Source organism: Coffea arabica, chromosome 8c (genome assembly GCF_036785885.1).
Source record: "Coffea arabica cultivar ET-39 chromosome 8c, Coffea Arabica ET-39 HiFi, whole genome shotgun sequence".
In the NCBI taxonomy this organism is placed as follows: domain Eukaryota; kingdom Viridiplantae; phylum Streptophyta; class Magnoliopsida; order Gentianales; family Rubiaceae; genus Coffea; species Coffea arabica.
This window is the reverse complement of record NC_092325.1, coordinates 22,230,075-22,252,403: the sequence shown is the minus strand read 5'-3', so window position 1 is coordinate 22,252,403 and position 22,329 is coordinate 22,230,075. Positions and strand designations below refer to the sequence as shown.

The 22,329-nt window shown below is 40.0% G+C and overlaps 1 non-coding gene across 1 annotated transcript; it reads right to left on the bottom strand.

Moving 5' to 3' along the window:
• Positions 1-17,866: 17,866 nt before the first annotated feature.
• LOC113697687 (small nucleolar RNA R71) lies at positions 17,867-17,973 on the bottom strand. The gene has a single exon (XR_003449961.1). It is a non-coding gene; the product is annotated as a small nucleolar RNA R71 (small nucleolar RNA).
• Between the last annotated feature and the right edge of the window lie 4,356 nt (positions 17,974-22,329).

The following is a 22,329-nucleotide window of genomic DNA, read 5'->3' as shown; positions in this document are numbered from 1 at the left end:
TTCCATTTCTTGATTCTTATTGAACGAAACGTATAAGTTTCGAATTCTAGTCATGTTTCAAAGTTCTCAAACTAAGTTTTATCGCAGATTTTGAACTCCGAACCCGGAGTATAACCTGAAAGTGACCAGTGAAGGCACTATATCTTTTGGTGAGTGCTTTCAAATACCGAATTGAACTTGATACTTGAACTTGATATGTGACCAATATGATTACCTGTTATATACGTGAATTGTTAGGGCAAGAGTGTACTTTATCGCACTTGCCCTTACATGATATACACTTGTTTATGGTTGCAATTGACTTGACATACTTGTTATGATGCGCGCACTCCCTGGAATTCCAGAAACCCTGTGGCGAGTTACTCTAGTCGAGCCGGCAAGGGCTTGGTCGATTGGGTAACGAACCCTGGGTCTCTTGTATTGTCGAGTGGAGTGATATCTCCTCGACTAATCGGTATACTCGAGTATTACCACCCGTCTTTCTTGAGGATTTTGGGCCCAGCTGGGGGTTTGAACGGTGGACGGAGAGTCGTGTAAGTGGTGTTCTACTGGATTGGTTACTTACTTGAAAGTTGACGGAGTGTCAACTACTACGTGATCAAGCTTCTGGTAATGCAATGGGAATTTGGCTCCTGAGAGCCATCCGTATCCTTATACTTTGGAGTGATTATTGTTTATTGGATTATTGTTTCTTTTGAAAAACTTCTACACTCGATCATTTTAAGATTGCTACTTGACGTGTTATTGCTCACATTTATGAACTCTTCGTGCTCGTTACTTTGCTATATCGAAAACTTGTACTTATAAATAATGGTCAATTTGCTATTTGGAACCTCACTGGGCTTTTAGCTCATACCACGCTATTTGTTTTCCTTACAGGGGGTACGAGTGACGCGTGAGACTTGTAAAAGACTAGCGTAGCCTTTTGTTTTGACTTTTGACTTTTGGTCTTGTACTCGCGCTATTCCTCGAATGGAACATGTTGTACTTGGATTGTATAGGTTTTGAACTAGTTTGGTGTATTGAGGCTTTGTACCTCGATTTCTATCAATGTAAATTATAAGCTTGAATTGCGGATATTATTTATGATTCATGGATGTGTGTACATGACTCGATTGAGATAGTGAGTGAGTCCTGGCGAGAGCTGGGCAGGCGATCCGCCGAACCCTTTGGTACGCCTTAGGGGGAGGTGGGGTCGTCACAGATGGTATCAGAGCTCCTATTGAGCTCGTGCCAGGAGAGGGTTCTCGGACTGTGGGGATTGACTTGTTAAGTATGGAACAATTGTCTATTGTTGGGAACCTTAGATATGTATGTTGGGTAGGAATCTCTAATACGGGTGATTTGCTCTTGAGCCTGGCCAGCTTGAGTGGTGAATTATCATATTTTCGGATTCTTGTCCCCGAATACCAAAGAGTGACATCTTTACGATCAGTTGAGATCTCGTGTAATATTCGGATAAGTTTGGATGGTGAAAACAAAGGCACAGGGAATGCGAGTAGTCTGGACTTGAAAAATATTGAAGATATTCATGGGATTTGGGATCCTTCTTATTCACTTGTTTCGAGCCTTGATTAAGTGTAGTGCCTGAGCGATACCTAGGGTTAATGCTCTATAGGCTATGTGACTTGTTTTGATCGAATGTGTTGTATTGCCTTCTTTTATGATTTAGAGGGGTTTATGATTTGCATTAGTCTGTTTTGTGCTGTTGATATTTATATAGTTACTTAGTGGCTATATTCTATTATTGATTAGTTGGTTATATTGTTATAGTTGATTCGCTACGAACCATGGAGGGTAGAAGAAGTCAAGCTAAGGGAACTAATCGAGGACGCGGTCCTAGTCGTAGCCGTGGGGGTAGACAAGCCCAGGAACCGGTACGAGAATCGAGAGAGGAAAGAGAGGCAACGGTTGAGCCACAACCTGAACCCCAAGCTACAGGGGGAGATCAAGTGGCAACTGCCATCCAGCAAATGACCAATATTCTGGCCCGTTTAGTGGAACAACAGGGTCAAGCCCCTGTAAACCAACCTCGGGACCCCGATATGGGGCAGGATAGAGCTTTGGAGAGATTCCAAAAGTTCTCCCCACCCAAGTTTTTAGGAGGGCCAGACCCGTATGAGGCTGAGAAATGGCTGGAGGCCATGATAAATATTTTTGCTGCCCTAAACTATACGGAGGAGAGACAAGTCCAATTTGCTGTATTCCAGTTTGAGGGGCCAGCTAGGGCCTGGTGGAATGTAGTGAGGGCCAAGTGGGAGAGAGAAAGAACTGCATGGACTTGGCTAAACTTTGTACGGGACTTCAACGAAAAATACCTTCCACCCATCGTCCAGGAGAAGAGAGAGGACGAATTCATTAAACTTCGTCAGGGGATGTTGAGTGTAACTGAGTATGAGACTCAGTTTACAAAGTTGTCCAAATTTGCTCCCGAACTGATAGCTACGGAACAAAGAAAAGTACGGAGGTTCATACAAGGACTGAACGTGGAGTTACAAGAAGCCTTAGCGGTGGTCCAAATTAATACATTCACCGAGGTTCTGGAGAAAGCCTTGAGGATAGAGACTGCTAGGGCACAAGTGAGAGCTTTCCATACAAAAAGGAGAGGTGGGCCTGGTGGAAGTCAAAGGCAAGGACAAAGTGATTTAGATATGCCACCTTCTAAGTTAGGTCGAGAAGATGGTAGTGAGAAAATTTCAAGGACGGTTAAGGAAAGTACTCCAAGAGGAGCTTCGCGTGGCTGGGCCCAAGCAAGAGGTACCTCACAAGGAGGTCAGACCTCAGCCCCTCAGGTATCTTGTGGGTACTGTGGGAAGGCCAATCATGTGGAGAGTGATTGTTGGCGAAAAGCGGGAAAATGTTTATGGTGTGGTAGCACCGAGCACCAGCTTGCAACCTGTCCCCGTAGATCACGCCTAAACCCTGAACAAGAAAGTGTAGGAGGAACTAAGCCAAGAGTGCCGGCTAGAGCGTATGCCTTGAACCAACAGGCAGTACCTGAACCAACAGAGATAGTAGAAGGTACGATTCGTAATTTCTATTGTTTAACTAAGTTTTGGCTATAGTGAGACCCGAGAGCCGGAAACGAATATATAAGGAAAATACCCTACGTTATTCGAAGTGCATGTATGAATTTCGAGGACGAAATTCTTTTAAGGAGGGGAGATTGTAACATCCCGAATATTAGGAGGTTGGTTATGAAGAAAATATTAAAGTGCATTTCTTTGGGTTGATTTAAAACCTAATTTTGTTTTAAAAAGACTAGAAACCCTAATATTGTAGCCAAAAACCCTAGTTTACTTGTGACTAACCGGTTTTCCTAAATCTCTCATATTTTAATTGAAACCCTAATTTTAAATTACTGGAATTGGAAAATTCCTCACGTTTTCTTAAAAATTTCTTTTTATTTGAAAATTATCATTTATTAAAACCCTACTATCCAATTATTCCATGATAAGTGTAAATAAACCTAGAAAATAAGGTTTTATTCTTCGGTTTCAAGTTTGGAGCAAAATTAGGGTTTTCGCGATTTTCTGCCGGATGAATTTTCGGTACGAAGCAAGGACCAAATTGGGTGATTAAAAGTGACTTTTAAGTGAGAAATAATATGTGAGTAGTAGCAATGATATAAGGTTAGTGAATGGGAAGTAAAAACCCTAGTACGTGAGTTTTAAGAAAAACGGCGCGAATCGGCGGGTCCCGCGCATTACCAATTGAACGCACTGCTTGACCACCATTTTTCTTACCCAACAAGTTTGTTGACTTTGTACATAATATCTTCTTATATTGTAGCAGCCTTGACCGAAATTAGTGGCCAAGAAAGGCAAGAAAGAAAGAGAAAAAGAAAGGGTGGTGGTGGTGACACTTGTCACCACCTCATGGCTTCTTAACCAAGACCATTAGTAACCATTTAAATCCAACACTTAGCAATTTCTTCTTCATTTCTGCTGGGCTGGCCGAGAACAACAAGGAGAGAAACTCCAAAGGAAAATCTTTCATTTCATCTCCAAATCCAACAAATAAGTGAGGAATCGAGCAAAGTAAACCGATTAAACTTGTTTTCTAGTGACTAGCTAGTGAGTTGTGGAGTGATTCTTGAGGGGGAGAGCTTGTGCTACTCTTGGTGACTTTTATTCAAGGTAAGAGAGTTTATCTCTCCAAATTTTACTTCTAATCTTGTTATATTAAGCCTAGTAACTTGATTTTATGGTGAGATTATGGATGATGAGCCTGTTTTAGTAGTTTTTCCCAATTTATTTGATGCACTAGGGCTTATGGAAATTCTGCCCAAATGATTGTATGATGTTTATATGTTGAAATTGAGGTGTTATATGGTGTTTTGGTAGTGATTGGACCAAGAAATTGAGGAAAGATTCACTAGAAACTTAAAATTTCCAAAATCTGGAAAATGGTCTTAACATTCTGTCCGAATTTTTATCTATATGTTAGAGGCTGTTTTGGCCTTAGGTCAAAGAATAAAAGTTGTAGAGAATGCCATTTTATAGGTTCCTACAAAATTTCAGCTCAAACGGAGCAACGCAGAACGTGAAAAGTCCAAAATACCCCTACTGTTTTAAGAATTTCCCAGCAGTCCGTTTCTTCAGTTCAGTCCAGTTTATCACGATTTTTGACCAGGATCCATTCTGATTTAGCTCTGGACCAAAACATAAAAGTTGTAGTGTTCTGAAGTAGCTTTAAAATACCTCAAAGAAAACCTGATTCGGACTTGTGTGCACTGAGTTATGTCCATTACAGTGTTCTGCGTTTAAACAGCCGGTGAATTGGTTTCTGGTTTAGTAATCTGAGATTTTGACTAAGTTACATTAGGAAATGGACTAAGTGACCTTCATTAATGTTGTAGCTTTGTGTCTTAGCTTCGAAACGGCATAGGTTTCGCCTTAATCCGATAAGCGTAGCCTCGGACAAGTTATTTCCGCTTTTATACGTCAAATCTGTCTTGTGCCACATTGAATTTCTGCACTTGTACTTGATGCAATTCTTGTTGTTATGATATTGTGAGCCTAGGGAACGGCTCTTGGCTTGAATTGTTTTATGTGTGATGTTGGGTTGTTGTTGAGAAAACAATGAAGCCTAAAAGGCTGGAAAATTAGGTAAACACAAAGGGCATGCTGCCCAAATTTACGCTCGAAGACTAGAGAACTACTTGCAACTTGAGTAAGGGTTAAGAGTGATTATTGCTTGAACCGTCTAGGGTACTTAAGTCTTCTTGTCCCAAGATATATAAATAAGGACTTGGCCGAACTTGTACCCTTGAGAAATGAAATAATGATTGCTCACAGTACGTTTTCCTTGTACTTTCGACTCGCATGACCATTTCAAGTATAAATGTTACAAAGTTTTATCATTTAAAAAGTGAGCGAGTATTTCACGAGTATTCTCCAAGTGAATTTCCATTTCTTGATTCTTATTGAACGAAACGTATAAGTTTCGAATTCTAGTCATGTTTCAAAGTTCTCAAACTAAGTTTTATCGCAGATTTTGAACTCCGAACCCGGAGTATAACCTGAAAGTGACCAGTGAAGGCACTATATCTTTTGGTGAGTGCTTTCAAATACCGAATTGAACTTGATACTTGAACTTGATATGTGACCAATATGATTACCTGTTATATACGTGAATTGTTAGGGCAAGAGTGTACTTTATCGCACTTGCCCTTACATGATATACACTTGTTTATGGTTGCAATTGACTTGACATACTTGTTATGATGCGCGCACTCCCTGGAATTCCAGAAACCCTGTGGCGAGTTACTCTAGTCGAGCCGGCAAGGGCTTGGTCGATTGGGTAACGAACCCTGGGTCTCTTGTATTGTCGAGTGGAGTGATATCTCCTCGACTAATCGGTATACTCGAGTATTACCACCCGTCTTTCTTGAGGATTTTGGGCCCAGCTGGGGGTTTGAACGGTGGACGGAGAGTCGTGTAAGTGGTGTTCTACTGGATTGGTTACTTACTTGAAAGTTGACGGAGTGTCAACTACTACGTGATCAAGCTTCTGGTAATGCAATGGGAATTTGGCTCCTGAGAGCCATCCGTATCCTTATACTTTGGAGTGATTATTGTTTATTGGATTATTGTTTCTTTTGAAAAACTTCTACACTCGCTCATTTTAAGATTGCTACTTGACGTGTTATTGCTCACATTTATGAACTCTTCGTGCTCGTTACTTTGCTATATCGAAAACTTGTACTTATAAATAATGGTCAATTTGCTATTTGGAACCTCACTGGGCTTTTAGCTCATACCACGCTATTTGTTTTCCTTACAGGGGGTACGAGTGACGCGTGAGACTTGTAAAAGACTAGCGTAGCCTTTTGTTTTGACTTTTGACTTTTGGTCTTGTACTCGCGCTATTCCTCGAATGGAACATGTTGTACTTGGATTGTATAGGTTTTGAACTAGTTTGGTGTATTGAGGCTTTGTACCTCGATTTCTATCAATGTAAATTATAAGCTTGAATTGCGGATATTATTTATGGTTCATGGATGTGTGTACATGACTCGATTGAGATAGTGAGTGAGTCCTGGCGAGAGCTGGGCAGGCGATCCGTCGAACCCTTTGGTACGCCTTAGGGGGAGGTGGGGTCGTCACAGATGGTATCAGAGCTCCTATTGAGCTCGTGCCGGGAGAGGGTTCTCGGACTGTGGGGATTGACTTGTTAAGTATGGAACAATTGTCTATTGTTGGGAACCTTAGATATGTATGTTGGGTAGGAATCTCTAATACGGGTGATTTGCTCTTGAGCCTGGCCAGCTTGAGTGGTGAATTATCATATTTTCGGATTCTTGTCCCCGAATACCAAAGAGTGACATCTTTACGATCAGTTGAGATCTCGTGTAATATTCGGATAAGTTTGGATGGTGAAAACAAAGGCACAGGGAATGCGAGTAGTCTGGACTTGAAAAATATTGAAGATATTCATGGGATTTGGGATCCTTCTTATTCACTTGTTTCGAGCCTTGATTAAGTGTAGTGCCTGAGCGATACCTAGGGTTAATGCTCTATAAGCTATGTGACTTGTTTTGATCGAATGTGTTGTATTGCCTTCTTTTATGATTTAGAGGGGTTTATGATTTGCATTAGTCTGTTTTGTGCTGTTGATATTTATATAGTTACTTAGTGGCTATATTCTATTATTGATTAGTTGGTTATATTGTTATAGTTGATTCGCTACGAACCATGGAGGGTAGAAGAAGTCAAGCTAAGGGAACTAATCGAGGACGCGGTCCTAGTCGTAGCCGTGGGGGTAGACAAGCCCAGGAACCGGTACGAGAATCGAGAGAGGAAAGAGAGGCAACGGTTGAGCCACAACCTGAACCCCAAGCTACAGGGGGAGATCAAGTGGCAACTGCCATCCAGCAAATGACCAATATTCTGGCCCGTTTAGTGGAACAACAGGGTCAAGCCCCTGTAAACCAACCTCGGGACCCCGATATGGGGCAGGATAGAGCTTTGGAGAGATTCCAAAAGTTCTCCCCACCCAAGTTTTTAGGAGGGCCAGACCCGTATGAGGCTGAGAAATGGCTGGAGGCCATGATAAATATTTTTGCTGCCCTAAACTATACGGAGGAGAGACAAGTCCAATTTGCTGTATTTCAGTTTGAGGGGCCAGCTAGGGCTTGGTGGAATGTAGTGAGGGCCAAGTGGGAGAGAGAAAGAACTGCATGGACTTGGCTAAACTTTGTACGGGACTTTAACGAAAAATACCTTCCACCCATCGTCCAGGAGAAGAGAGAGGACGAATTCATTAAACTTCGTCAGGGGATGTTGAGTGTAACTGAGTATGAGACTCAGTTTACAAAGTTGTCCAAATTTGCTCCCGAACTGATAGCTACGGAACAAAGAAAAGTACGGAGGTTCATACAAGGACTGAACGTGGAGTTACAAGAAGCCTTAGCGGCGGTCCAAATTAATACATTCACCGAGGTTCTGGAGAAAGCCTTGAGGATAGAGACTGCTAGGGCACAAGTGAGAGCTTTCCATACAAAAAGGAGAGGTGGGCCTGGTGGAAGTCAAAGGCAAGGACAAAGTGATTTAGATATGCCACCTTCTAAGTTAGGTCGAGAAGATGGTAGTGAGAAAATTTCAAGGACGGTTAAGGAAAGTACTCCAAGAGGAGCTTCGCGTGGCTGGGCCCAAGCAAGAGGTACCTCACAAGGAGGTCAGACCTCAGCCCCTCAGGTATCTTGTGGGTACTGTGGGAAGGCCAATCATGTGGAGAGTGATTGTTGGCGAAAAGCGGGAAAATGTTTATGGTCTGGTAGCACCGAGCACCAGCTTGCAACCTGTCCCCGTAGATCACGCCTAAACCCTGAACAAGAAAGTGTAGGAGGAACTAAGCCAAGAGTGCCGGCTAGAGCGTATGCCTTGAACCAACAGGCAGTACCTGAACCAACAGAGATAGTAGAAGGTACGATTCGTAATTTCTATTGTTTAACTAATTTTTGGCTATAGTGAGACCCGAGAGCCGGAAACGAATATATAAGGAAAATACCCTACGTTATTCGAAGTGCATGTATGAATTTCGAGGACGAAATTCTTTTAAGGAGGGGAGATTGTAACATCCCGAATATTAGGAGGTTGGTTATGAAGAAAATATTAAAGTGCATTTCTTTGGGTTGATTTAAAACCTAATTTTGTTTTAAAAAGACTAGAAACCCTAATATTGTAGCCAAAAACCCTAGTTTACTTGTGACTAACCGGTTTTCCTAAATCTCTCATATTTTAATTGAAACCCTAATTTTAAATTACTGGAATTGGAAAATTCCTCACGTTTTCTTAAAAATTTCTTTTTATTTGAAAATTATCATTTATTAAAACCCTACTATCCAATTATTCCATGATAAGTGTAAATAAACCTAGAAAATAAGGTTTTATTCTTCGGTTTCAAGTTTGGAGCAAAATTAGGGTTTTCACGATTTTCTGCCGGATGAATTTTCGGTACGAAGCAAGGACCAAATTGGGTGATTAAAAGTGACTTTTAAGTGAGAAATAATATGTGAGTAGTAGCAATGATATAAGGTTAGTGAATGGGAAGTAAAAACCCTAGTACGTGAGTTTTAAGAAAAACGGCGCGAACCGGCGGGTCCCGCGCATTACCAATTGAACGCACTGCTTGACCACCATTTTTCTTACCCAACAAGTTTGTTGACTTTGTACATAATATCTTCTTATATTGTAGCAGCCTTGACCGAAATTAGTGGCCAAGAAAGGCAAGAAAGAAAGAGAAAAAGAAAGGGTGGTGGTGGTGACACTTGTCACCACCTCATGGCTTCTTAACCAAGACCATTAGTAACCATTTAAATCCAACACTTAGCAATTTCTTCTTCATTTCTGCTGGGCTGGCCGAGAACAACAAGGAGAGAAACTCCAAAGGAAAATCTTTCATTTCATCTCCAAATCCAACAAATAAGTGAGGAATCGAGCAAAGTAAACCGATTAAACTTGTTTTCTAGTGACTAGCTAGTGAGTTGTGGAGTGATTCTTGAGGGGGAGAGCTTGTGCTACTCTTGGTGACTTTTATTCAAGGTAAGAGAGTTTATCTCTCCAAATTTTACTTCTAATCTTGTTATATTAAGCCTAGTAACTTGATTTTATGGTGAGATTATGGATGATGAGCCTGTTTTAGTAGTTTTTCCCAATTTATTTGATGCACTAGGGCTTATGGAAATTCTGCCCAAATGATTGTATGATGTTTATATGTTGCAATTGAGGTGTTATATGGTGTTTTCGTAGTGATTGGACCAAGAAATTGAGGAAAGATTCACTAGAAACTTAAAATTTCCAAAATCTGGAAAATGGTCTTAACATTCTGTCCGAATTTTTATCTATATGTTAGAGGCTGTTTTGGCCTTAGGTCAAAGAATAAAAGTTGTAGAGAATGCCATTTTATAGGTTCCTACAAAATTTCAGCTCAAACGGAGCAACGCAGAACGTGAAAAGTCCAAAATACCCCTACTGTTTTAAGAATTTCCCAGCAGTCCGTTCCTTCAGTTCAGTCCAGTTTATCACGATTTTTGACCAGGATCCATTCTGATTTAGCTCTGGACCAAAACATAAAAGTTGTAGTGTTCTGAAGTAGCTTTAAAATGCCTCAAAGAAAACCTGATTCGGACTTGTGTGTACTGAGTTATGTCCATTACAGTGTTCTGCGTTTAAACAGCCGGTGAATTGGTTTCTGGTTTAGTAATCTGAGATTTTGACTAAGTTACATTAGGAAATGGACTAAGTGACCTTCATGAATGTTGTAGCTTTGTGTCTTAGCTTCGAAACGGCATAGGTTTCGCCTTAATCCGATAAGCGTAGCCTCGGACAAGTTATTTCCGCTTTTATACGTCAAATCTGTCTTGTGCCACATTGAATTTCTGCACTTGTACTTGATGCAATTCTTGTTGTTACGATATTGTGAGCCTAGGGAACGGCTCTTGGCTTGAATTGTTTTATGTGTGATGTTGGGTTGTTGTTGAGAAAACAATGAAGCCTAAAAGGCTGGAAAATTAGGTAAACACAAAGGGCATGCTGCCCAAATTTACGCTCGAAGACTAGAGAACTACTTGCAACTTGAGTAAGGGTTAAGAGTGATTATTGCTTGAACCGTCTAGGGTACTTAAGTCTTCTTGTCCCAAGATATATAAATAAGGACTTGGCCGAATTTGTACCCTTGAGAAATGAAATAATGATTGCTCACAGTACGTTTTCCTTGTACTTTCGACTCGCATGACCATTTCAAGTATAAATGTTACAAAGTTTTATCATTTAAAAAGTGAGCGAGTATTTCACGAGTATTCTCCAAGTGAATTTCCATTTCTTGATTCTTATTGAACGAAACGTATAAGTTTCGAATTCTAGTCATGTTTCAAAGTTCTCAAACTAAGTTTTATCGCAGATTTTGAACTCCGAACCCGGAGTATAACCTGAAAGTGACCAGTGAAGGCACTATATCTTTTGGTGAGTGCTTTCAAATACCGAATTGAACTTGATACTTGAACTTGATATGTGACCAATATGATTACCTGTTATATACGTGAATTGTTAGGGCAAGAGTGTACTTTATCGCACTTGCCCTTACATGATATACACTTGTTTATGGTTGCAATTGACTTGACATACTTGTTATGATGCGCGCACTCCCTGGAATTCCAGAAACCCTGTGGCGAGTTACTCTAGTCGAGCCGGCAAGGGCTTGGTCGATTGGGTAACGAACCCTGGGTCTCTTGTATTGTCGAGTGGAGTGATATCTCCTCGACTAATCGGTATACTCGAGTATTACCACCCGTCTTTCTTGAGGATTTTGGGCCCAGCTGGGGGTTTGAACGGTGGACGGAGAGTCGTGTAAGTGGTGTTCTACTGGATTGGTTACTTACTTGAAAGTTGACGGAGTGTCAACTACTACGTGATCAAGCTTCTGGTAATGCAATGGGAATTTGGCTCCTGAGAGCCATCCGTATCCTTATACTTTGGAGTGATTATTGTTTATTGGATTATTGTTTCTTTTGAAAAACTTCTACACTCGCTCATTTTAAGATTGCTACTTGACGTGTTATTGCTCACATTTATGAACTCTTCGTGCTCGTTACTTTGCTATATCGAAAACTTGTACTTATAAATAATGGTCAATTTGCTATTTGGAACCTCACTGGGCTTTTAGCTCATACCACGCTATTTGTTTTCCTTACAGGGGGTACGAGTGACACGTGAGACTTGTAAAAGACTAGCGTAGCCTTTTGTTTTGACTTTTGACTTTTGGTCTTGTACTCGCGCTATTCCTCTAATGGAACATGTTGTACTTGGATTGTATAGGTTTTGAACTAGTTTGGTGTATTGAGGCTTTGTACCTCGATTTCTATCAATGTAAATTATAAGCTTGAATTGCGGATATTATTTATGGTTCATGGATGTGTGTACATGACTCGATTGAGATAGTGAGTGAGTCCTGGCGAGAGCTGGGCAGGCGATCCGCCGAACCCTTTGGTACGCCTTAGGGGGAGGTGGGGTCGTCACAGATGGTATCAGAGCTCCTATTGAGCTCGTGCCGGGAGAGGGTTCTCGGACTGTGGGGATTGACTTGTTAAGTATGGAACAATTGTCTATTGTTGGGAACCTTAGATATGTATGTTGGGTAGGAATCTCTAATACGGGTGATTTGCTCTTGAGCCTGGCCAGCTTGAGTGGTGAATTATCATATTTTCGGATTCTTGTCCTCGAATACCAAAGAGTGACATCTTTACGATCAGTTGAGATCTCGTGTAATATTCGGATAAGTTTGGATGGTGAAAACAAAGGCACAGGGAATGCGAGTAGTCTGGACTTGAAAAATATTGAAGATATTCATGGGATTTGGGATCCTTCTTATTCACTTGTTTCGAGCCTTGATTAAGTGTAGTGCCTGAGCGATACCTAGGGTTAATGCTCTATAAGCTATGTGACTTGTTTTGATCGAATGTGTTGTATTGCCTTCTTTTATGATTTAGAGGGGTTTATGATTTGCATTAGTCTGTTTTGTGCTGTTGATATTTATATAGTTACTTAGTGGCTATATTCTATTATTGATTAGTTGGTTATATTGTTATAGTTGATTCGCTACGAACCATGGAGGGTAGAAGAAGTCAAGCTAAGGGAACTAATCGAGGACGCGGTCCTAGTCGTAGCCGTGGGGGTAGACAAGCCCAGGAACCGGTACGAGAATCGAGAGAGGAAAGAGAGGCAACGGTTGAGCCACAACCTGAACCCCAAGCTACAGGGGGAGATCAAGTGGCAACTGCCATCCAGCAAATGACCAATATTCTGGCCCGTTTAGTGGAACAACAGGGTCAAGCCCCTGTAAACCAACCTCGGGACCCCGATATGGGGCAGGATAGAGCTTTGGAGAGATTCCAAAAGTTCTCCCCACCCAAGTTTTTAGGAGGGCCAGACCCGTATGAGGCTGAGAAATGGCTGGAGGCCATGATAAATATTTTTGCTGCCCTAAACTATACGGAGGAGAGACAAGTCCAATTTGCTGTATTTCAGTTTGAGGGGCCAGCTAGGGCCTGGTGGAATGTAGTGAGGGCCAAGTGGGAGAGAGAAAGAACTGCATGGACTTGGCTAAACTTTGTACGGGACTTCAACGAAAAATACCTTCCACCCATCGTCCAGGAGAAGAGAGAGGACGAATTCATTAAACTTCGTCAGGGGATGTTGAGTGTAACTGAGTATGAGACTCAGTTTACAAAGTTGTCCAAATTTGCTCCCGAACTGATAGCTACGGAACAAAGAAAAGTACGGAGGTTCATACAAGGACTGAACGTGGAGTTACAAGAAGCCTTAGCGGCGGTCCAAATTAATACATTCACCGAGGTTCTGGAGAAAGCCTTGAGGATAGAGACTGCTAGGGCACAAGTGAGAGCTTTCCATACAAAAAGGAGAGGTGGGCCTGGTGGAAGTCAAAGGCAAGGACAAAGTGATTTAGATATGCCACCTTCTAAGTTAGGTCGAGAAGATGGTAGTGAGAAAATTTCAAGGACCGTTTGAAGCTAAGAAACAGGGCTACAATATTACAGAAGGTCACTCAGCCCAGTTTCGAGTGCAACCAGGTCAAAAAGGCAATATACTACACCAGAATCGCAAAAATAGGTTTACAAAACGTATTCCGGCGTAAACATCATAAATCAGGCTACCGAAGTTCAAATCCAGTAATTCCAAAGCCATCTGAAAGCTTAGAAACAGGTATACATTTCATCAGAAGACCTCAACAACCAATTCTGAAGCATTCCTAACCAAAATAATCAATTACAGACGCAATTCTCCAATTCTGGGTAAACCAGGATAGCAAGGGTAATTTCGACTTTTCTCAAGCTACGCTACTCCGATTGACCTGAAATTTTGTAGGCACCTCTAAAATGTCATTCCCTACAACTTTCATGTTTTAGGCCAAGGCCAATTCGGCCTCTAACATGGTGCAATAAAACCGGACAGAATGAAGAACAAGGAACCCTAGTTTTTTCAATTTCCTTCCAAAACAGAAATTTCTAGCAATTAATCACTTTTTCCACCTCCTAGCTTTCTCAACTATCATTTCCAATCATCATACATAACCACATAATAACAATCATATGAGAACAGAAAAATCCTAATTAAATATAAAACTTCACTAATTTCATCCAAAATCATGAAATCATCCATAAAATCACTTATTCAACCACCACCAATCACTAATTGAACATTATCAAGATCAAAGGAAAGGTTCCTTAGTCACTTACCATGCAAACCCAAGGAAAGACCCAACTTAGCACCTTTGCTTCTCAAACCACTTCACCACACACCTTAATACCACCAAGAGAAAGGTTTTTATGGAGCAAATCACGGTTTTAACGGTTGGTTTGTGAGATTGGGCAAGACATAGAAGGAAGAAATTGGAAGCTTTTCTCTTTTTTGTCTCCAAGAGGTTCGGCCAAGGAGCTTATGAAGAAGATGAATTTTGGGTCAAGTTTTTAATCAATTAGTAAATGTAGTAAAATGGTCAAAGTCCACCCTTGAGTAAGAAAGTGACACTTGTCACCTTTAGGTTTAAAACTTATCTTTTTGTCTCTCCACTACAAATATCTTAACACCTTGTAAAATAATATCACTTAATACAAAATTCCAACAAGTTGTCAAAAATATAATGCATTTACCGCACTAGCGGGTCCCACGTCCAAAATACGCTTTTAATTTCTCAAAAACTAACCGATACTAGAAAAATCATTTTAAAACTATCTTTGCTCATAAACTTTATCTGAGAAATTTTTCTAATAAAGAAACTGTAGAAAAGGCGGGCGATTAAATAAAATAAACCTTAGAAAATTAGAAAATTTCCGGGTTCTCACTCTCATTCTTTTCGGGGCATCACAGAGTGAGCTTTTGTCCAATGAGGTACCATCACGCAAATCAACAAAGTTCACATAAGCACAAGGTTATTCAATCCGAATACGTTCAACAAGTAAACCGAACTAGCACCATATTTCAATAAAGATTTTAAAAGGATACAGACGGCTCTCAAGAGCCCTTTTCCTCGCTTGTCGTACTTGATCTCACCTCATTGACTCACCGTCAATGTATAAGGAGTAACCAATATCGTAGACTCCACCTTTCTCCAATATCCGTCCACCTCACATACCCCTACTGGATCCGAACTCCAATCAGTTCAGAAATGGTAATACTCGAGTATACCGGAATCAAGAGTCTCATACCCAATGATTCCACATAAACATTCCTCATGGCTCGTCAATTTTCTCGACCATGCCCTTGCTGGCTCGATTCAATTGACCACCAATAGGGTTGAGCTCATGTTAATAGTAAAGGTCATTGGATACACGTCCAAACGACACCAGTTCAAGTATATTCAAGTGAAATTCAATTGATGCAGTAAACAGTCACATAAGCCATAGAGTACGAGAGTGATAAAGTACACCCTCGTCTCAACCAATATCATCAGTGAACACAAGTATTCCAATCATAAATTTCAAGTATAATAAAGCCATGAAGTAACAATCATGTGAGTAGTACACTCACCTATCAAACAAAGAGAGATTTCACAAATTTCCACTCCACCGGCGTCTTGCGTCACCGGCACGCCTTAAAACATTCAAGAAAACACAATGAGACTCGAATACGAGTCATAAACCCAAACCACACATCACTAATGTAAGGCCAAAAGAACTTGAAAATAATATAAGAAACACTTGGTGCTAAAGGTCTAGACAACCCCAAGGTCCCTTATTAACCTCAAAGCAACCAAATTCCAAGAAAGCATACGGACCTAAAATTTGGACAGCATTTCCCTTTAAAATTTCAGATTTCCATCCTAAAATCAATCACTTATATTTTCCCAACACAACCACAATTACCATTGCAAGTCATAGGCCATTCAATACATCTTATTAGGGTTACAATACCCTTTAAACAAAGCCAATTCATGAGTTCCACAATAACCCTAGAAAAGCCCCAATTCAAAACCCTAAATCTGAAATTTTTCGCACAAAGCAGAAATTTTCCGGAAATAGGTACAATTAACACCCCAAAGCTTCACTTTAAACCATACTAAGCCATCATCCATGGCCAACCAACACTAATCACATAAAATCAGAAAAATCATGAATAAAATCATAAATTCATCAATCTCTACTAAAAGTCATGAAATCTTCCACAAAACCACCTCATTAACTATCACAAGTCACTAATTTAACATCATCAAGAACAAAGGAAGAGTTTCTTAGCCTCTCACCTTGTAAACTCAAGAAAAGAAACAACTTAGCACCGCCTCTTTCCAAACCACTCCACCACCTACCTTAATCCTACCTTACAAATGATTTTTATGGTGAAAGTTGGGGTTTTATCAGTTAGATCATAAGATTGAGCAAGATTGGGATGAAGAAAGTTGAAGGCTTTTCCTCTCTTCTCTCTAAGAGTTTCGGCTAAGATGCTTGAAATGAAGATGATTTTGGGTCAATTTTTTGGTTATTTGGTAAAGGTAAGTAAGATGGTCAAAGTCCAACCTTGAGTAAGAAAGTGACACTTGTCACCTTTTAGGCTTAAAGCTATCCTTTTGTCTGTCCAACATCAATTCATTTAGGTAACCTCTAATTACCTCTTAACACCTGGTAAATTAATCCCTGTATACAAAACTTAACTTAATTGGCCGAATTTTATCGCACTTACCGCACTAGCGGGTCCCACGTCCGATATACATTCCTAAAATCTCATGAACTAACTTATACTAGAAAAATAATTTTAAAAGTATATTTACTCATAAAAATTGTTTAGAAAAATTTTCTAATAAAGAAAATATAGAAACGGCGTGCAATTAAATAAAATAAAGCCAAAAAAATAAGACAGTTTTAGGGTTCTCACAATTCAGTTGGATATCCGGCTAAAAACCGGTCCGATTGTGACGTGGCAGTCACTGTTCATCCGCGACTTGTTTTCGTTCTTTGTTTCATTTTTTTTATCGGTCGTTATAGCACTCAAGCACTGTATTATCTTTCGGAACAGGTATTTCAGGGTGTGATTAGCTTATTGCATCTTTTGGCTCGGCTCAATTGGGTTCTGAATGTTATCTTCTCACAAGTTCTTTTGAACGGTTGGTAGGGTTTACGTTTGTTCCGGATTCATAGTCACTGTTCTGAATATTATCTTCTCAAAGTTCTTTTTGGCGCCGTTGCTGGGGAGTGGCAATATTAAGGTCTAATCATCTCTGTTAATTTAGATATTTTCATTATTTTTATTTAAGTTGTTTATAGTTGATTTTAACAATTAAAACTGTAAAAAATTTCTCTTGTTTTTATTTGTAGTGTATACATCGATCAAATCGAGAAGTTGCATTTTTCGATCCTGAAATTGAGAGGACACTATAGAGACAAAGGAGGAATACACCACGTCAAGAGGAACAAGAGGCTTGGCAGCCGATAGAGGAAATCTTGATAGAATTACCATTTGAGGGAGAAATGGTGGAAAATGAACCAAATAGGCAAATTCTACGAGATTTTGCTTTACCGGGAACACAAGGTTCTCAAACTAGTATTGCAAGACCAACGGTAAATGCTAATAATTTTGAGATTAAACCATCACTAATTCAAATGGTACAACAATCTCAATATGGAGGTAATGCCACCGAAGATCCAAATTCTCACTTGTCAACATTTCTTGAAATTTGTGATATAATTAAGTTTAATAGTGTTAGTGATGATGCAATTAAACTTCAATTGTTTCCATTCTCACTAAGGGACAAGGCCAAGGTTTGGTTACAATCTCATCCACCGAACACTTTTACTACTAGGGCTGAATTAGATAAGGCGTTTCTCAATAAATTCTTTCCACCTGGAAAAACAGCTAAATTCAGAATGGATATAACTAGTTTTTCTCAACAGGAAGGAGAGACATTGTATGAAACTTGGGAGCGCTATCGGGGATTGCAACGAAGATGTCCTCATCATGGTTGCCGCGCCCCATTTTTTGATAAATAAATAAATGGTTTAAAAATGTATTTTTTGATTCAATTTGTGATTTGGAAAATGAATTGTGATTTAAAAGAAAAATGGGTCTAAATGGGGGTTTGAAAATGCGACGATTTGACCCAAAATTATAGTTTAAAAAGGGTTTTTGAAATAAAAAATCGGAGTCGCCACTTGGTAATGAGTTAAGGTGTACCAAGTCACCTAAAAATGAATTTTTTAAAGAAAAATAGGAAAAAGTAGTAAGAAACCCCTTTTAAACGACTCCTAGTCTACGTAAACCAACGAAAAAGGTTCGGGAGTCACATTTGACGAAGGGGAAGGCAAGGATACAATCCAAGGCACCCCTTCGACCTAGCCAAGGCTAGTTGCGTGATTTAATCAAAGATTTTCTTGTTTTAACCAAAGAATTTATTACATTTGGATGTACTACATGAATGCAAACCCTAGACCTAGGGGTATTGGGGGGTAAAATTTCTCTCCAAAGCTTGAGTGATGCCAATCACATTAATTGTGAAGCCCAATAATGATCCTTTGGAGAGGTCACACATAATCCTAAATGACGTAAAAATGAGTGAGATGAATGCATGCCATATGAAAATGTGAGTTTGTGTGAAGTGAAAAAGTGATAAAAACAAGAGTGTGTAAGTGGAAGTGTGCAAATGGATGTACAAGATAAGGTGAGTAAAGTAATAATGTGAAAATGTATGTGAGATAACATAAAGTGCATGTGTGCGAGTGATATAATAAAGTGTAAGTAGTTGAGTGAAAACGTGCAAAATTAAAGTAGTGTGAAGTGAGAATGTGGAAAAAGGGTTAGAATATAAAGTAGAAGTGTATGTGAATGAGTAAAATGCATGAATCCTATACGAATGCATCAAGATGGGAACGGGGAGTCCTAACTTTGTGACTTTAATTTTCCCTTCGATTAGAAGGGAGAACTAGCGTGCTAAGGCTATTTTGTAGCCACACTCGCTCGTTTCCCTTATCGAAAGAGGACTCTTCAAGCAAATGTACCCTATAACTAGCATGAGGTGCAAAAATCCTAAAGTGAGAGGGAAGGGATTAGAGGAGCATGCCAAATGATAAAACTAAGAAAAATGCATGAAATGTAGTGAACATGCAAGTATGCACTAATGAAAGGGGGATGGCCTATTGGGTCTAGCATTGGACTAGCCCTTTCTATGAATGAGCCACAACTAGCGTTGGACTAGTGTGGTGACGTACATTCATCCATCACATTCATCCATGGCTATAGAAAGCAAGTAGACATGCCAAACACTCATAAACACATAGCATATAACACTTAGCATGCTCGACTAGATGCAAGAGCCTAATAAAGCAAATTAACACATAGCAACAAAAGCAAACAATCAAGCTAATGAACCTATTACATTTGCTAGCTAGGCACACGTCTTCAATAGGTCTTCATCAAGTGCTCTCCAAGTCCTATCTATTGCAAGCCAAGAGGTGTACACATACTCCATTAAAAGAATAACTCAATAAAAGCAATAGTAAATGAAATAAAGGAACTAAAGAAAAGCAAGGAAAGCAAATTAGATATGCAATTATCACTTAGCACGTTGGATCACATAGGAGAGACAAAAAGGATAAAAGAAATTATACCTCCCTTGAGTTGATGCCTTAAATGGAGTGAAATCACTTATTTATCCTCCAAAATAAAAGAAATGGTCAAGGTACCAATTTATTTGGGAAAATTAAAGAAAATAGGCAAACACAAGCTCACTTGGTCATAAAGCCCTTAAAATTATGAATTAAAAGCAATTTAAACAAAGCAAGGTGGCTAATTGGATCAAACAAACAGTGAAGTTGCAAAAATTAAAACTACCCAGGACCAAATTGATGAAATTATTCAATTGATTGGGTCATAGTAGAACAAAGGGGAGACTTGGGGGGTTGGATTGTAATTTTTCTGAAAATTTTCCATGCAACTCATGCAATCCACGAAGAGAAAGGCAAACTTCTGCAACATTTGGCATTCCACCAAAACAAACAATCGAACGCAGTTGGCTTTGAAAACCAATTTTTTGATCAAAATCATAGCGTGGAACTAGGCCACAAGACCCATAATTTTAATCATGAAACATCAAAATTTGGTTGCAGGATTCAACAAGGAACTGGAATTGACCGAAAGGAAAAGAAGAAAAGAGAAAAAAAAAATGCAGCAAGCTTCATGCAGTTCGGTACTTCAACCAGTTTTTGAAACATAAACAAATCCAAACACAATTATTACCCAAGCTTCCCACTTTGTATCATGAAACCTGTAGACTTAGACACCAAGATGGTCGGACAACAACATGCAAAATCTGAACAACTCCAGCAACTTAAAACATTTTGGCAACAAGAAGAAACTCTCGACAGCCAACTAAAACTTGAGGGATTACAGCAACCTCATGCGGCCAAATTTAAGGATCATTTCAAACAAGAACCAGCTGCAAGCTTATCCTTAAAACGGCACACTGAATATACCAGGGAGAGGGAGATCAGCCAAACGTGGGGAGAGGCTTGCAAATTCAGTTTTACTTTCGATAGTAACTCTCCACCAGTTTCTGAGTTTTCTACAGAAGCTTATTTATCTAGCATGTTGTTTGAGCCTGATTTATGTGGCTTCAGCCCAAGAACACATGACCTCAACATTAATCACCCAATTTTTCTTTCAAACACAAGATTAAGTGATCCAGTAGGCGATGAAACTCACTCGGTGGACTGTCGCGAGGAAACAGCAAAAACAGGAGCAATGAAATGCAGATTTTCTTATTTCAGGCAAGACTTCCGGATATCATCCCATGTTAAAGCAATTCATTGGATAGATCAAAATAATAAAGGTGACACAAACACACACAAAGCAGCAGAAAACTAAAAGGAAAGCAGCAAGGGACCCAAGCCATTTTATGCACCAGGGAAACCTTACAAGATTCTGATTTTTATATCCGCGGCCTATCGAATTAACAAACAACCTGGAGCAAACTCTTCACCGATCATTAACCATCAGATTTTATATCCTCAAGACAAGATTAAACAGCAGATTTTTCGACAACACTCAAGCCATTCGACTGCCACAGGAATCAGAACAGCAAAGTATGTCCATAAACAAAACACAGCAAGATCTTTGGCATACTTAGATAAGGTCTAAGCTCACACTAGAAACAGAAGGCCAAAGAGGTTACCTTTGTTCTGGCCGCCACTTCCTTTCTCTCCTTGCCGACGTTTTCTGCCAAGTTTTCCAGGTTCCCTCTTCCTTGTTCAGCTGCAAAATTTTTTCTCGGTCGAAGGATTCTCAGCTCCTACCTCTCTCGCTGTTTTTCTTTCGTTTTCGTAGCTTTCTTCTTACCAAAGCTCCCTCTTTTCTCTCCTTTTTTAGTCGCCCTTTGCCTGCCTCCCGAAACTCTGGAGCTCTCTCGTGATTTCCTTACCTAAAACAGCCACCATCCACAGCCCCCTGGTTTTCTTTTCTTAGCCGCCGTCCCCAACTCTCTCTGGTTTCTGTTTTCAATCCCTCGTCGTCACAGCTCTCAGCCTCACTCTCAAAAATCCCCGCCGCTCTTTTCTCTCTTCTGGGTCTTTCTTTTTGCCGTTCCCAATCTCTCCAGCCGTCACCTGATTCATTCTTTCCGTTGCTCTCTCATCCGCCGCCTCCCGTCTTCTGTTTTTCCTTCTCTACCCTACAGCCCCAATGACCCTCGACTCTCTCTCTATCTCAAAACCTAGCCGTCACCCCCCCCGTAACCTAAGACCAAGGGAGGAGATTTTGAGCTGCATCTTCAGTCTCCTTGTTTTCTCTCCCCTCTCTCTAGCCATCCTTTCCTTTTCTCCTCTCTCTCTCGGACCCTTGCCCAGATCAGCCGCCAGTCCTATTTCTGATTTTCATCCGTCCCTCCCCCTTCTCTTCTTTTGCCGTAAGCTCTTTCTATTCCTTACTCTTGCTCTCCTAATCTCTCTTAGCCGCTGCCAAAAAACTCCCCCTTGCGGCTGCTAACCTCTCTTTCTTTTTATACCAGACCTCTAACCCTAAACTCCCAGCCATCTTTCCAAAATTGCAGCTAAAGGAGCCGCCCAGTCCTTCCTTGCAAGCTGCGACAATACGCGGCTTGCATGCGCGGATCCTCTTTTTTTTTTTTTAAATCACTTAATTTAAATCACAATAAAAATAATAATAAAACAAGCTTAAACTTAAATAAAATGTACAAAATTTAATAACCAAAAGATAAAAAGATAAAAAAATAAAAAGCTAAGATTTTCCTCTTTTTCTTCTTTTTTTCCATTTTCATTCATTTTTCCCTTTTTTCTTTTTTTCCAAGAAATTCTATGCTAAAAACTTAAAA